Genomic DNA, 12,632 nt, shown 5'->3' on the forward strand with positions numbered 1-12,632 from the left:
TTTCTAATATGAATATCTTCTGACGTTTTTGTTTTGTGTTAAGTCATGGCAATGTTATTAAATGACAGGATCTTAACGTGTTTAATCAATGAAGCTAAGAATTTATAATAGATTCACACTAGCCAGTTTTTATTTATAATTGTTGTACCATGTTATTTTAAATAAATTAATGTACTACCTTATACCTCATATATATATATATATATATATATATATATATATATATATATATATGCATAATCCTAATGTACTACCTTATACCTCATATATATATATATATATATATATATATATATATATATATATATATATATATATATATATATACACACACACACGCATATTAGTGATGGGACGATTCCAATACAATTCCCGATTCCGATTCTTTATAACTCTGTAAATATTTACAATAAAGTTGTTATTTTTATCCGATTGCTGTAAAACCACATGTTAAGTGTGCAGATATTTTGCTTAAATCTGAAAATACACTCGTGGAAGATGATCTATAGATTTTAGTTTGACTGGTAGTTTAAAAATCAATAAATATTTATTATTTTATTATTACTAACAGCTGTAGAAGATTTTGTTTCAAATAAAAAAAAGAGATAATTAAAGGAATCGTTCTGGCATCGGAAAATAAATACAATTTTTTCTGATGCCAATTCCGATACCCCAAAAAGTTCTGATTTTTCCAATTCCTGATACAATCGTCCCAACACTAATATATAGTAACTGGAAGAGTGGTAATATATAGACGTTTTTAAATAATATATATATATATATATATATATATATATATATATATATATATATAATTATGCTGCCTTAATTTTAAAAATGGAGCCTAAATAGCATTTAACTTGACAAATTTTTTATGATACAATTTCTATTTGCTATTGCTGTATTATATTCCGCTGCTGTTATTATTCTAGCATAGTTTGCTACACATTATAAAAAAATTCTTAAAGCAATTCGCCAGTGTGCTAATGTAGAGACATTCTTATATAATCACCTTCGAAGAATACTCAGCTCGGCGAATAATTCTTATTAATAGAATAAGAGTTATTTAACTTAGTTATTAACATTTCTTACTTACTTTTAGCATGGACATATTTATAAATCACATTTTGGATCCTGTGCAATGATAGATTGTATAGTTAGCTTATAAGAAACCGAATAAATTACCCACCTTTCTCTTATGTATTTCATTTGTCCTCTCACTCTATTTTGATTCAAACACTCTCTTATATTTCTTAGTGTCTCTGTGAGAATTTAAAGAAAGAGTAATTCTCTTTTGTCAGTGTTGTCATCTAATTTATATATGGGTCTCTGTATACATCACAAACATGCATGCGAATAAGATGGCCAAATAATAAGTTTCTTTTACTTCTATATAAAAATGAAGAATAGTAACATTTCTATATAATAATAATAATGATGATGATAATAATAATAATAATAATAATAATTGTTGTTATTGTTATTATTAATTGCTAGAAATTCAATAAACTGACCTTTTCCTTTAATATACACAGACAGACATGCACAAAATGGTCATGAAAGATTAAGGAGGATGGAAAGACTGAGAAGGAAGAGCACGAATCAAACTGGAAGAGTGTGAAAAGAGTATTAGAAACCTAGAGTGACTTATCACCACTTAAATTCCAAAGAAGGTGAACAGTCGGTGCCAACAAAAAAAATCAATGGTGAACAGCTGTTGTGATAATTAAAAATGATTTTCAATGCTTGTCGAAAGAGCCAAAGAGTTCAAGAGTTCTGAAAACTTGAAGAGACAAATTATGTAATTTCGAATGGAATCAAAGTAAAATAAAATAGTGGTTGTGACGCCTTGTAATAAACTAAATAATGGACTTATGTAAGTTTTGTTTTTCGTTTTTGAGAGAAAGAAAAACATTGTACATTTCATTACAAAAAACATCTTTTAAAGAAAGAGTAATTCGTCAAATATACGGCACAACCGCGTTGACCCACCGGTTCTCGTTAGATCACCAAAGTTAAGCAACGTTGAGCCTGGTTAGTAGCAGATGGGTGACCATTTGCTCTCTGCTTATCTCTGCATTTGCTTCCAGTCGTCATGTACATGCACTTAACTTGCCACTGGTATTTAACAATGTCGACTCAGGAGAGATGTGGTTGGAGATAGCGCACCTCCTGCCACAAAATTTCCTTACTTATCCTTCATGGGTATCCATAGTCTGTCAAAGACTGAAAGAGCCCCTAATTCATCAAAGAAAATACCTAGAAAGTTTCCACAAACGTTTCATTCCAGGATTCTGATGGTAGGACATAGGCGCTAACATGGAAGGCTATTCTCGGTAAGAAGACCTGTCAAATAATTATTCTCAGGTCGTTATTCCAATAATCTGACCGCATCATAAGAATAAATGACTCCAAATAGATTACCTTACACTATGTTATTTTATATAGACTAACATACTTTGTTATATGTTTATGAATTTTTGAGATGAGGATAGGTTATTTATATTATTTGGATTAATTGGACTACTGTTCTCATCCTAGGCATGATTTTTCGCAACGTTTTGGTCGATATAACCTCCAAGCTTCTTCAGCTGTATCTTGTTGAACTCGGGAGTGTTTCTGTCAAACTTGGGAATTCGGACGGAATTTCGAGCGGAACCCTTTATTTACTTCACGGTGGGAAGTGTGCTCTTGTTCTGTCAGCCATGACTGGATAGAGTTCGACAAGATACACCTGAAGAAGGCCCGAAGTTACATCGACCGAAATGTTGTGAAAATCACACTCTAGATGAGAACAGTAGTCCGATGAATCCAAATAATACAAATACTTTGTTACAAAGTATCTAAAAAAAACAAAAACATGTATATTGTGCCTGGCAGTGTTGTAATATATGGATATTCTTCAATAATCACCTTCAAAGAAAACTTACCTAAAGTGAACAACTCTTATTAATAGAATAAATATTATTTATCTTAATTATTAGTATTCTTTACTTGCTTTTAATAACTAGCAGGGCTACCCGGCGTTGCTCGGGACCGTATAAACAATGAGAAAATTGAAAGTTGATTTTGAACATATTTGTTATTCTTAGGATAGAGAAATTTTTAATGTCTATGTATCATTTGCTATTTTGAGCAAAAGAATATTTTAACCACCCTAGGACGGGTATTGCACGTATGAAATAATTGTACTTTATCTAGGACAGGTAAATGATTTTTCTTTCCCCCAAGGCTACCATAATTTAAAAAAAAACTGAAACAATTTTTAGAAGAGGGATCATTAGGATTTCCAAATTAATACATAAATACATTGTCTTGGTAAATAATTAGGCAACCATTGCTTCACCATAAATTTCAACATTACTGGGTTTCTTTCCTTCCTCACTATTGTAAGAAAAATTATGACATTTTTGGGAGATGTCTCAACAGGATTTTAAAATTAACGCATAAATACATTGACACAGTTGTGATTTGACAACCCTTGCTTCGTTTTCAAATTCCACATTACTGGGTTTCATTTTTATTCCCCACTACCGACACCAAAATTTTTTGGAAAAAAGACGTCACCAACATGGAAGGCCATTCTCAGTAAGAAGACAAGATCAGCATCGATTATAAGAATTACTCCCAAGTCGCTATTCCAATAGTCTGGCCGCATCATAAGAATGAATGTCCATCGAATTCCTGAAAACAGATTTCATTTAGTGAACTAAAACAGCACCACAGAAATAGCAAATGTCAAAACCAGATAATGTAATGAATGTGTATCTCCAGGGATGTGACATCCTCGGCTGAATTCTTTGAAGCAGCAAATGGTTGAACGGACTGACATACTGTCGCAAAAATAGCATGGAAGAACAAGGAGTAATGGTTTATGACCATAGAGCATTATTCTAATACAGCTCACTCACTTCGTATCTACAGACTCACAAAGTACTGTCTGCGATAATTTCTGCAAAATCTAAACTTGGACTGTTATGCCACTCTTGGGTTCACTGACAGATATGCAGACATTTTTTCTTGCAACCGACAGATTACTATTTATTATTACTATAACTACTCAGCATTGTGAAAAATTTTATACATTAAACAACCAGTTTGCACTTTATTGTTTACATGAAATGCATACTTTTGCACATGTGCACTCTCACCAGTGAGCGATCAAGTAACAAGATAACTCAAAGTCTCTTTTATACATACATGCATGGTTGTTGGTTTTCATTTTCTGATCGTCGCTTTTCCATGTGTGAGCAGTGATCCCCTCATAGTTGTTGATCTTCTGTTTAACTTAAGACAATAACTACCCATGCATGGAAACACAATGGAGACTTGCTAAAGTTTCAAAGGTTTTATTAGAGAGAGATTTTGTTTAGGGGAGGAAGAGACTACCATATCTAAAATTATCCGCCAAAACTGATGGGAAACAAGCCACTGCTCAGCTACTTTGGACTTGATGGACTGAACATACAACTCTCTCGTGTTCTTTATTACTTTCTTACAGTGGTTGATGGCAGTCCTGAAAGCGGCTTTAGTCTTAGCACATCTATTACGTTGGAAGCAATGGAAAAGGTGATTTTTGTGTGCAATGGCAGCAGCACATTTTGGAGAGAACCACAGCTGGCTGTTAGGTTTTTGCAGGAACTTTTTCGAGGGTATGAAACAGTCTACACCTACAATTAACCATTCTGTCAGGTCAGATACTATAGAGGACACATCCTTTTTAAACATGAAATGCAGAGGTAGATCTGATATAAATATACTGAAGCTAACCCAGTCAGCCATAGACGGTTTCTGGACTTTGTTTTAATGGTCGCCAGGTCAGAAAATCAACATTCGCAAACGTATGTTGTAGCAAATTGTATGAGCATAATGTGTGCCTTCTTGCTAAGTAGAGGAAACGCATCTTGGAGACATCTTCGTAGGTGCAATATCATTATAGATTGTATAAATAACAATGCAGCTTTCTTTTCTGAATCATAATATTTTTCTAGTGTATATTATAATTAGTTATTCATTATAATCTCTGATTTTGCTCATGTATATAATGAATAAGTTTTACCTTAAGTATATATATATATAGAGAGAGAGAGAGAGAGAAAGAGATGGTATTTCCGTTTAATCTTGACAGACCATGGAGACCCAGTGTAAGGGTGCCTGTATGTGTAATTAAGAGGCAAAGGTTGCACAATCTCCAACCTTTCTTCTCCTGAGTCAGCACTGTGTGATTCCAGTGGCAAGGAAAAATCCATGAACTAATGCTGAGATTTTATGATATACATAAAATAGTAATATATCCAAGGTATTGAAAGCAGATTCATACATTGGACAATCCGAGATGAGTTCGTAAATAGTGACAGATACATATTTTATGAGGCCGCACAATTTATTTGGGGTTTCGTCTTGGCATTCATCAATAAAATTTCTGAATCATATTTTTCACTGCCAATATTTTCTTTCAATATCAGTGACATTTGGATTTAGATTTAGTTTCAATCTGATACAAAGAATAGTAAAACATGTATTATAGATTGTGATGGATCAACAATTTATTAGACACTACACTGCTATCATTTTTATTGCAAGACAGCCGTCTCTGAGTTATCAGGTATTTTTTAAGAGTTCCGTTAAAGGGAGATAATACTGTAAGTTTTATCATAAGAAAGTTAATATGCATAGGGTAAAAAGTAACGAATAGGCATAAAGAACATAATCACTCGGTTTTCAAAGAATAAAACTGATTTGACTTCAAAAATACGATAGGATTTGAATTTGATAGAGCCTATTTCATAAGCTGTAGCAGGAGGTATATTTGCTTGGTAGGTTTTAAATTCTTTTTTCATGAGTCCAGTTGCTCCTACGAGAATAACAGAGATCTTCCTAAGATTCCAATTTCTTCTCATGTTGTACATAAAACCTTAGTATTTCACTAGCTTTTGCCTCTGAGCTCTGTTTAACCCCCGCATCATTGGGGGACACTGACTTCTACAAAGGTTGCTGCTTTCTCCTTCTTGTCCTATGTCACTATGCCAGGTTTAATAGCTCTGTTTTCAAGGTGTATAGTTTTGTTTCATTTTAATCCAGTGGAAGTTGGCAAAAAATCAAGAAGCCCCTTTCTAAGGGGCGTACACGATCACTATATGAGATACATAGATATTCGAATATTGCATAAAATCTTTATATCTCAGATGTTGAGTTAGTAAAGAAGTTAATAATATTACTTCTCCTCTCCTCTCCTCAACTGACCTGTTAAATATGCTATAGTATATATTTCTGGTGATGTGTTGGTCTTATTGGATTCCAGGAAAAGAATTCATCAAGTCTGGTGGAATATCCAGTTTAGTGCTGTTACTATACGCAACATCACTTGAAGAAGGCACACCATTCCTTGTATAAGCCACTGAGGATTAACCATGTTGAAGAAATTTTATTTGGGCTGCAAATATTATATGATTTTGAATATTTGGTCAGGGTTTACTTGTAGGAAAAAGTATCCTCATGCCAGGTTGCTCTGACAAACACCAGTACATAGAGACCTTAGACACACGAGGATAGTGTCAAATAGACATTCAAGTTCTCTCCAGTAGGCATTGTTTGAAATAAAAATATGTTCTATAAAATCAAAGCCAACTTAGAAATATGCTAAATATCAATCAATTATATGAAAACCAATGGGAATATCTATTGATTAATGTTCGCTTTTTTGTTTTTATTCTTTTTATCTTGTTCACGGATTATTAAGCACTGCCTATTAATTGCACTGCATTTATCTGTAATGGAGAAGTGGGGAAAAAAATACTGTGATTGACGATTGTGTCAGATCTAACAATTGTCCGAGTTATTTAATATACACATTTCGAACCAACAATAGGGCTTGTGGTATAGGGAGTAAGGGACCAAGTTAATAATCCGTAAAGCCTCCTTTCCAAGCTGAACCAGGAGTTGAGTATGAGTACACTATTTTTCCAAAGATGAAAACAAAGGAAGACTGTATAATTGTTTTCTTTACTTACATATATACAATTTGAATACGCTTCATTAGAAGTCAGCAAGAAAAGAATAAAAGACGGTCTTTTGGTGGAGGAGGAAGAAGAGGAGGATGATGATGATGATGATGATGATGATGATCATCATCATCATCATCATCATCATCATCTGTTTTGCAAAATGGCATGTGACAATTTTTAGAAATTCATTTCCAAGCTAACGCAGGCAAATGCAGATTCCATGAAAAAAAGCTTCTTTCCTGAAACTGCCCGCCTGTGGAACACTGTTCCACTGGCCTGTTTCCCGGCCAACTACAATATTGTAGCCTTCAGGTCCAATGTAAACAAGTTCTCGTTAAACCGTCCCCGTAAATAATCAAATTCTATCCAACTTATACCATTATTGATTACAGCACTACCATCTTATATTCGTTAACACTTATCCTCGAGTGGCTTTTGGACTGTGATAAGGGGGGCTGACATTGCTACCTCAATTATTGTACATTTTCTTATTTAATAACTCTTATTACATGAGTAGACTATAACATTCTTGCCTCTATGCTAGGATCAAAATGTCCATCTTTGAAGGACATCACTCATTCTCCAAACTCCACTCACCTCGTTTTTTTCTTTTTTCTCTCATTTAGATCCCACTCCCACTTAGAGATTGACCTCCTTGTTTTCGGTTCAAAGCAAACCGGAAAACAGCGTGCGATTTATTATTTAGAAAGTTTTTTTTCGGGGTAACTAACCAATTTTTTTATTCTACGGTTTCCCCACTCCATAATTCTCGCCAATGAATTTGTTGTACATAGACATATTCATTTTCATAAACAATAAAAAATTTGATCATTTCGGAAGTTTTAAGTAGAACAGTTCCCAGAGTAAGTGTGGTATTATGGTGATTGATGATTCTAGCTAAGAGTCGGATAGACACCTTTTAGGCATATTGACATTTCCCCACTTTTTTTTAATGATCTTGTGCCTACTTTGTTTAAAATATAAAATTGTTATATTTTAAACAAATAAATATTTCAAAGTGTAGTATCTGTTTTATCCTCCTTTGGGTGAGAAGAAATTCTTTTTGACTGGAGCAATTTTAATTTTTGTTTTATTCAGAGTACCGCTCCTTGAGGTTGCTGGATACCCCCCCCCCTACCAAAAATAGTTGTGAGGAGGCAAGTAAATGGGGACTATTATATTTAAAAATTTTTAAATCAATCTTTCAAGTTCCTATTATAGGATAACTATCAGAGAGACTCGATGTTGCCTAGGAATGAATGAGAATCAACAAATGTGTCACTTGCCCATAATTTATTATCATTGAAATCAGTAAAATCGCTCATTTTTCAATCCTCCCTCACAGTTACTTAGTCCATAATGTATTGTAGCCTACATTGCACTGTAGAGAACTTACTGTCAATTTTATAAAATGATTTTTATATAATGGCTTGAATGAAAGTTTAAAATGCAAATACCAAGTGTCATGGTTTAATTGTGCTCTAAACAGAAGCATTCATTTCAAACACGCCCCTGAAATATCAAAAATCCTACTGTTGATTTTATATGCCAGGCCTTTCTGCTTGTGTGGTAATAAAACTTCTCAAATGCACTTGTGATGTTAGGTTGTATGAGGTGTTAACTTTGGTCAAAATCTTCTGTTCTTTCTTTCATCAGATTTTTCCGATTATTGATACTTATCCAAGACATTCTGATACAAAACCTATCTTAGAACACTGCCAGGCACATAAAGTACATTTGTAGAAATTTAGAAAAAAAAAAAAAAAAATGGCCCAGCTATTTTGGAGGAACGAACTCACACTAACGCACACACAAAATTCCTTTATATGATAGTAGAGATAGAGATGTCTTTCAATAAAAAAATATTATTTGTTTAGCCACAAAAATTGTCTAAAACTGAAATGATTTACTGAGGGCGATAAGCAAATTCAATTTCAACCCAAGATGGATAAAATCCCAAATATTGACTTTTAATAAAGTTTTGTGATGTCTTCGATTTTAATAAGAAAACATCTGCTACCTTATTTTGCTCACGCAGATCAATACATTTTGTAATCCTTTTTTATCCTAAAGAAAGTGAATTATTAGTGATCATGTCATTGGAGAGTTTTCTTAAGCTTACCTTATTCCTTAATCTTTTTTTTTATAGACTTTTTAAAGAATTTAAAATTTCTGAAACAAATTGCAGCTGTCCGGTTCCTGTATTGCTAGTTTTTTGTTTTTTTTAGCGAAATGATTTAATTCTATAAATAATTGCTTTGGCCCTTGATTTATTTTCAATTTTCACAAGTCATTGTAAGATTATAATTCCATGGTTCTACAAGAGTTTGTCCAGAAGATGGAACAATTCACATGACCATACCAGCACAACCGATTCGTCCTTACGATAACATTCATGCTGAGTAATTGTAGTATTATACTTCCAGCATACAGCATAGTCACGTTGACACACTGGTTTCCACCATATCACTAAAGTTAAGCAATGATGAACCTGGCTGATACCAGATGGGTGACCATTTGGGAATACTAGGCGCTGTATAGGCTTTGACTACTGTTAAAGGAAAAAGTTAGATGCCTCCTTCCCTCTGCTAGTCTGTGGAAGTCTGACCAAGATCGAGTACCCACTTCAGAGTAATGTGAGGTCATGGAAAGCAGATTACTGATGTAATACAGAAGTAATCAGGAATAATTCTGTTCATGATTTCGTATCTCGTTGTGATGGGTAGAAGATCTCTTTGGGTACAATGGTCAAGGCAGTCGATCAGTATGGGTACTGCTCGGACAGAAAGAAACTGCAACCTACTGCCTGTACAACTGCAAAAAAAAAAAAAGCTGTGGCAATATATAAAACACTTTTTATAAAACAGCATGAATGGGGTTGTGAATGATGAGCAACAATGAATTCATAAATGCCTCAAAGAAGACAGATGGCAAGTCATAGCTGTCAATTCCTGAACCAGGCAGGACACCACTTGAATGAATGAATACTTCCAACGAACACTTCAATGCAGCTTGATTTCACATTCTGTTTGTTTCTCTTAATCACTGAATGACTGTCTCTGAAAGACATTAATTTTCTTGCATGCAATATGCACGGCAAAGTTTGGTAACCATGATTTTTTTCATTCATCTTTAACAGATTCTTTAATATATATTAAACTAATAGTCGTACCAGACCTCCAAAAACTAATATAATCCGATACATAAGCCAAAAACTCTTAGAGTTATCATTGATCAACAACAATTCCTCTACCATTTATGGAATCAAATTTGTTGTTTCTGCTAAGCATTACTCCTTCATTTCATATGAATCTGATGATTATTGTTGGCATTCGTTTCCCCATATCTTTCTAGTTAGAATTCTTTCTAGAAAGGCATTGGGTACTTGCGGGAGGGATCACACAAAGTTTCCAACATCCTAAGTGAAAGTGTTTCTGTGGAACAAACTGGGTTTGAACTTGACATGCCCAGGTTATCAGTTCGTGTCATTAATGAGTTAGCCACCGTCGCCTTCCTAAGTTTGATGCTTAACGAACTAGGGCTTGTTAGTCATAGAGGGATTACCATACAGAAGCTGATTTTGTATTTAATCTAGAAAATTGGAGGAGTAAAGCACCATTCTCATCATGCAAACCCAGTTGAGAAATCAATTTAGTCTCTGGCCGGTCAACCAGTAAATCTAATACCGTACTTTGGGGTAATTGCACCAAATTCGGGGGTAATTTTGCCAACTAAAAAAAAGTGCTCTTTATATACATTGTTGCCAAAAGAGCACTTTTAGCTGGTTGGTGCAATTACTCCGGATTTGGCGTAATTACTCCGGAGTATGGTGTTGGTTTGCATGTTACTAAATAAAATTTATTCTAAAACACCATAAATTGCTTACAACTAGCTGTAGCGACCCAGCGTTGCCCAAGATGCAGTGCAGTCAAATAACATTAACAGCCTAAAATTAGTTTGTAATGACTTTTTTTTTTTAGTTGTGTTTAGACAGCAAAGAAAAAAAAAATATTAGCTCTACGGTAGACAACTATTCATGGAGTGGTACCATTAAAACAAGCGATTTTTTGTACTTCAGACACTATTATTTTCTACATAGTCATCACCATTTTCAATGCACTTTTGCTAGGAATTCAATGACGCATCTCTTCTTCTGACACACGTCCATAACGGGTTGTTTTCTTAGAGTGTCACATCGTCAATATCTGCAACAGAGTGATGAAGCTTTCAGGCCATGAATGTATGAGTTTAGTGATCATAACAATGCAATTTTCAATCCTCTCTGCTTAATTCATGCAGAATAAAAAAAAAAGGAGGCATTACTTTTGGAATGCCCCTCATACTTCCTTATACAAGAACTAAAGGCTTCAAAGAAGACACGTTTCATCTTGGTAAGAAGATTTGATTTATTTGAACTTGTAGCAGCTATCATCCCGGTCATCTCATGAGCACAGACAAGTTTTAACGATGCCAGGCCAGGTTGCAGGGAATGGCTAACCACTCGTACTGCTTCCACTTTGTCCAGCACAGCTCAGGACTTCCTGATTCCTACATTTACTTCATTCTCCGTGCATTTTCCCTTTGCAACTTTAACACTAAGATTGGTAAACTTGTAAAAGAGTGCGGAGGTGCATATGGCAACAGCAGCCATATGCAAATGACCAAGCAGGCTGCGCAATTTGACAGGCAAAAATAAAAGGACATATGTGTTCAAAGGTATTCGAGGACAGAAAGAGATGTGTCTCACATGTGGCCTTAAAGCGACAGGGAAACACACGTCCTAAACATGGTTGGACAAAGACACAGTACTACATATTAACTGAGCCTTGTAAAGCGTATTGGAGTACGAGAAGACTTTTCAACAAAAGACAATGCGTTATTCTGGAAGTACCTGCAAATAAATGTCTGTTTCAACTGGAAAAAGTGAGTTGAATATTTTCCTTCTCTTTGTTTCCTTGCAACTGTCTGCATACAACGTTTGGGTGCCAAGTGTTGACATGTGACGACTATATTACAAACTCATTGAGATTTTTTAGACCAGCCCCATTTCGGAAAAATATATTTCCATGTAGGATCAGGAGAATTTGATTTGGTTGCTTTGCTTCATAAAAAACACAACGCAGTGTGGTAGTGCTTCTGCTTGCGTAGTTTGTCAGCTTAAATGCTATTTAGGTCTAACTTTTTCAAATCTGACCTAGATAATTTTATAGATATAGAATATAGATTGTTAAATTTTCCTGTAAAAGTCACGTTCTTTTGTTTTTTAAACAACTGATTAGAAGGAAATCAACGAGAGGAAGCGGAAATGAATGCTGGCACAATCACAAAACACTAATAAAAATGTCGATTGAAAAATCTGATTTAAAAGGAATATTAATATATTTAATTAAGCTTCGTTGAGAAAATAAATTTTGTTAATGAAGGCGATGAAGCAGAGAGTTATCGTCTCTACCCTAAAGTTTTTTTTTGTTTTTGTTTTTTAACAGCAGTAGCAGCAGCTTAAGAGATCTACTGTACTCAAGGTCAAGGTTAAATGCAAAGTTGAGGTCAAGGTTAAATGGCGCTGACGTACGTGGCCTGTTCTAGCAAACCGTTTATGGTTTAATCAAATTATTTGGTCTGATTGGT

At 34.4% G+C, this 12,632-nt stretch overlaps 1 protein-coding gene across 16 annotated transcripts in view; it reads left to right on the plus strand.

The window, feature by feature from the left end:
- The window catches only part of LOC145303663 (protein still life, isoforms C/SIF type 2-like), a 1,026,311-nt gene that overhangs the window by 772,295 nt on the left and 241,384 nt on the right, over window positions 1-12,632 (plus strand). The gene's annotated exons all lie outside the window — the stretch shown is intronic.

The sequence above is a fragment of the Euprymna scolopes genome, chromosome 19, assembly GCF_053919585.1.
Source record: "Euprymna scolopes isolate OS-2025 chromosome 19, ASM5391958v1, whole genome shotgun sequence".
Lineage (NCBI taxonomy): Eukaryota > Metazoa > Mollusca > Cephalopoda > Sepiida > Sepiolidae > Euprymna > Euprymna scolopes.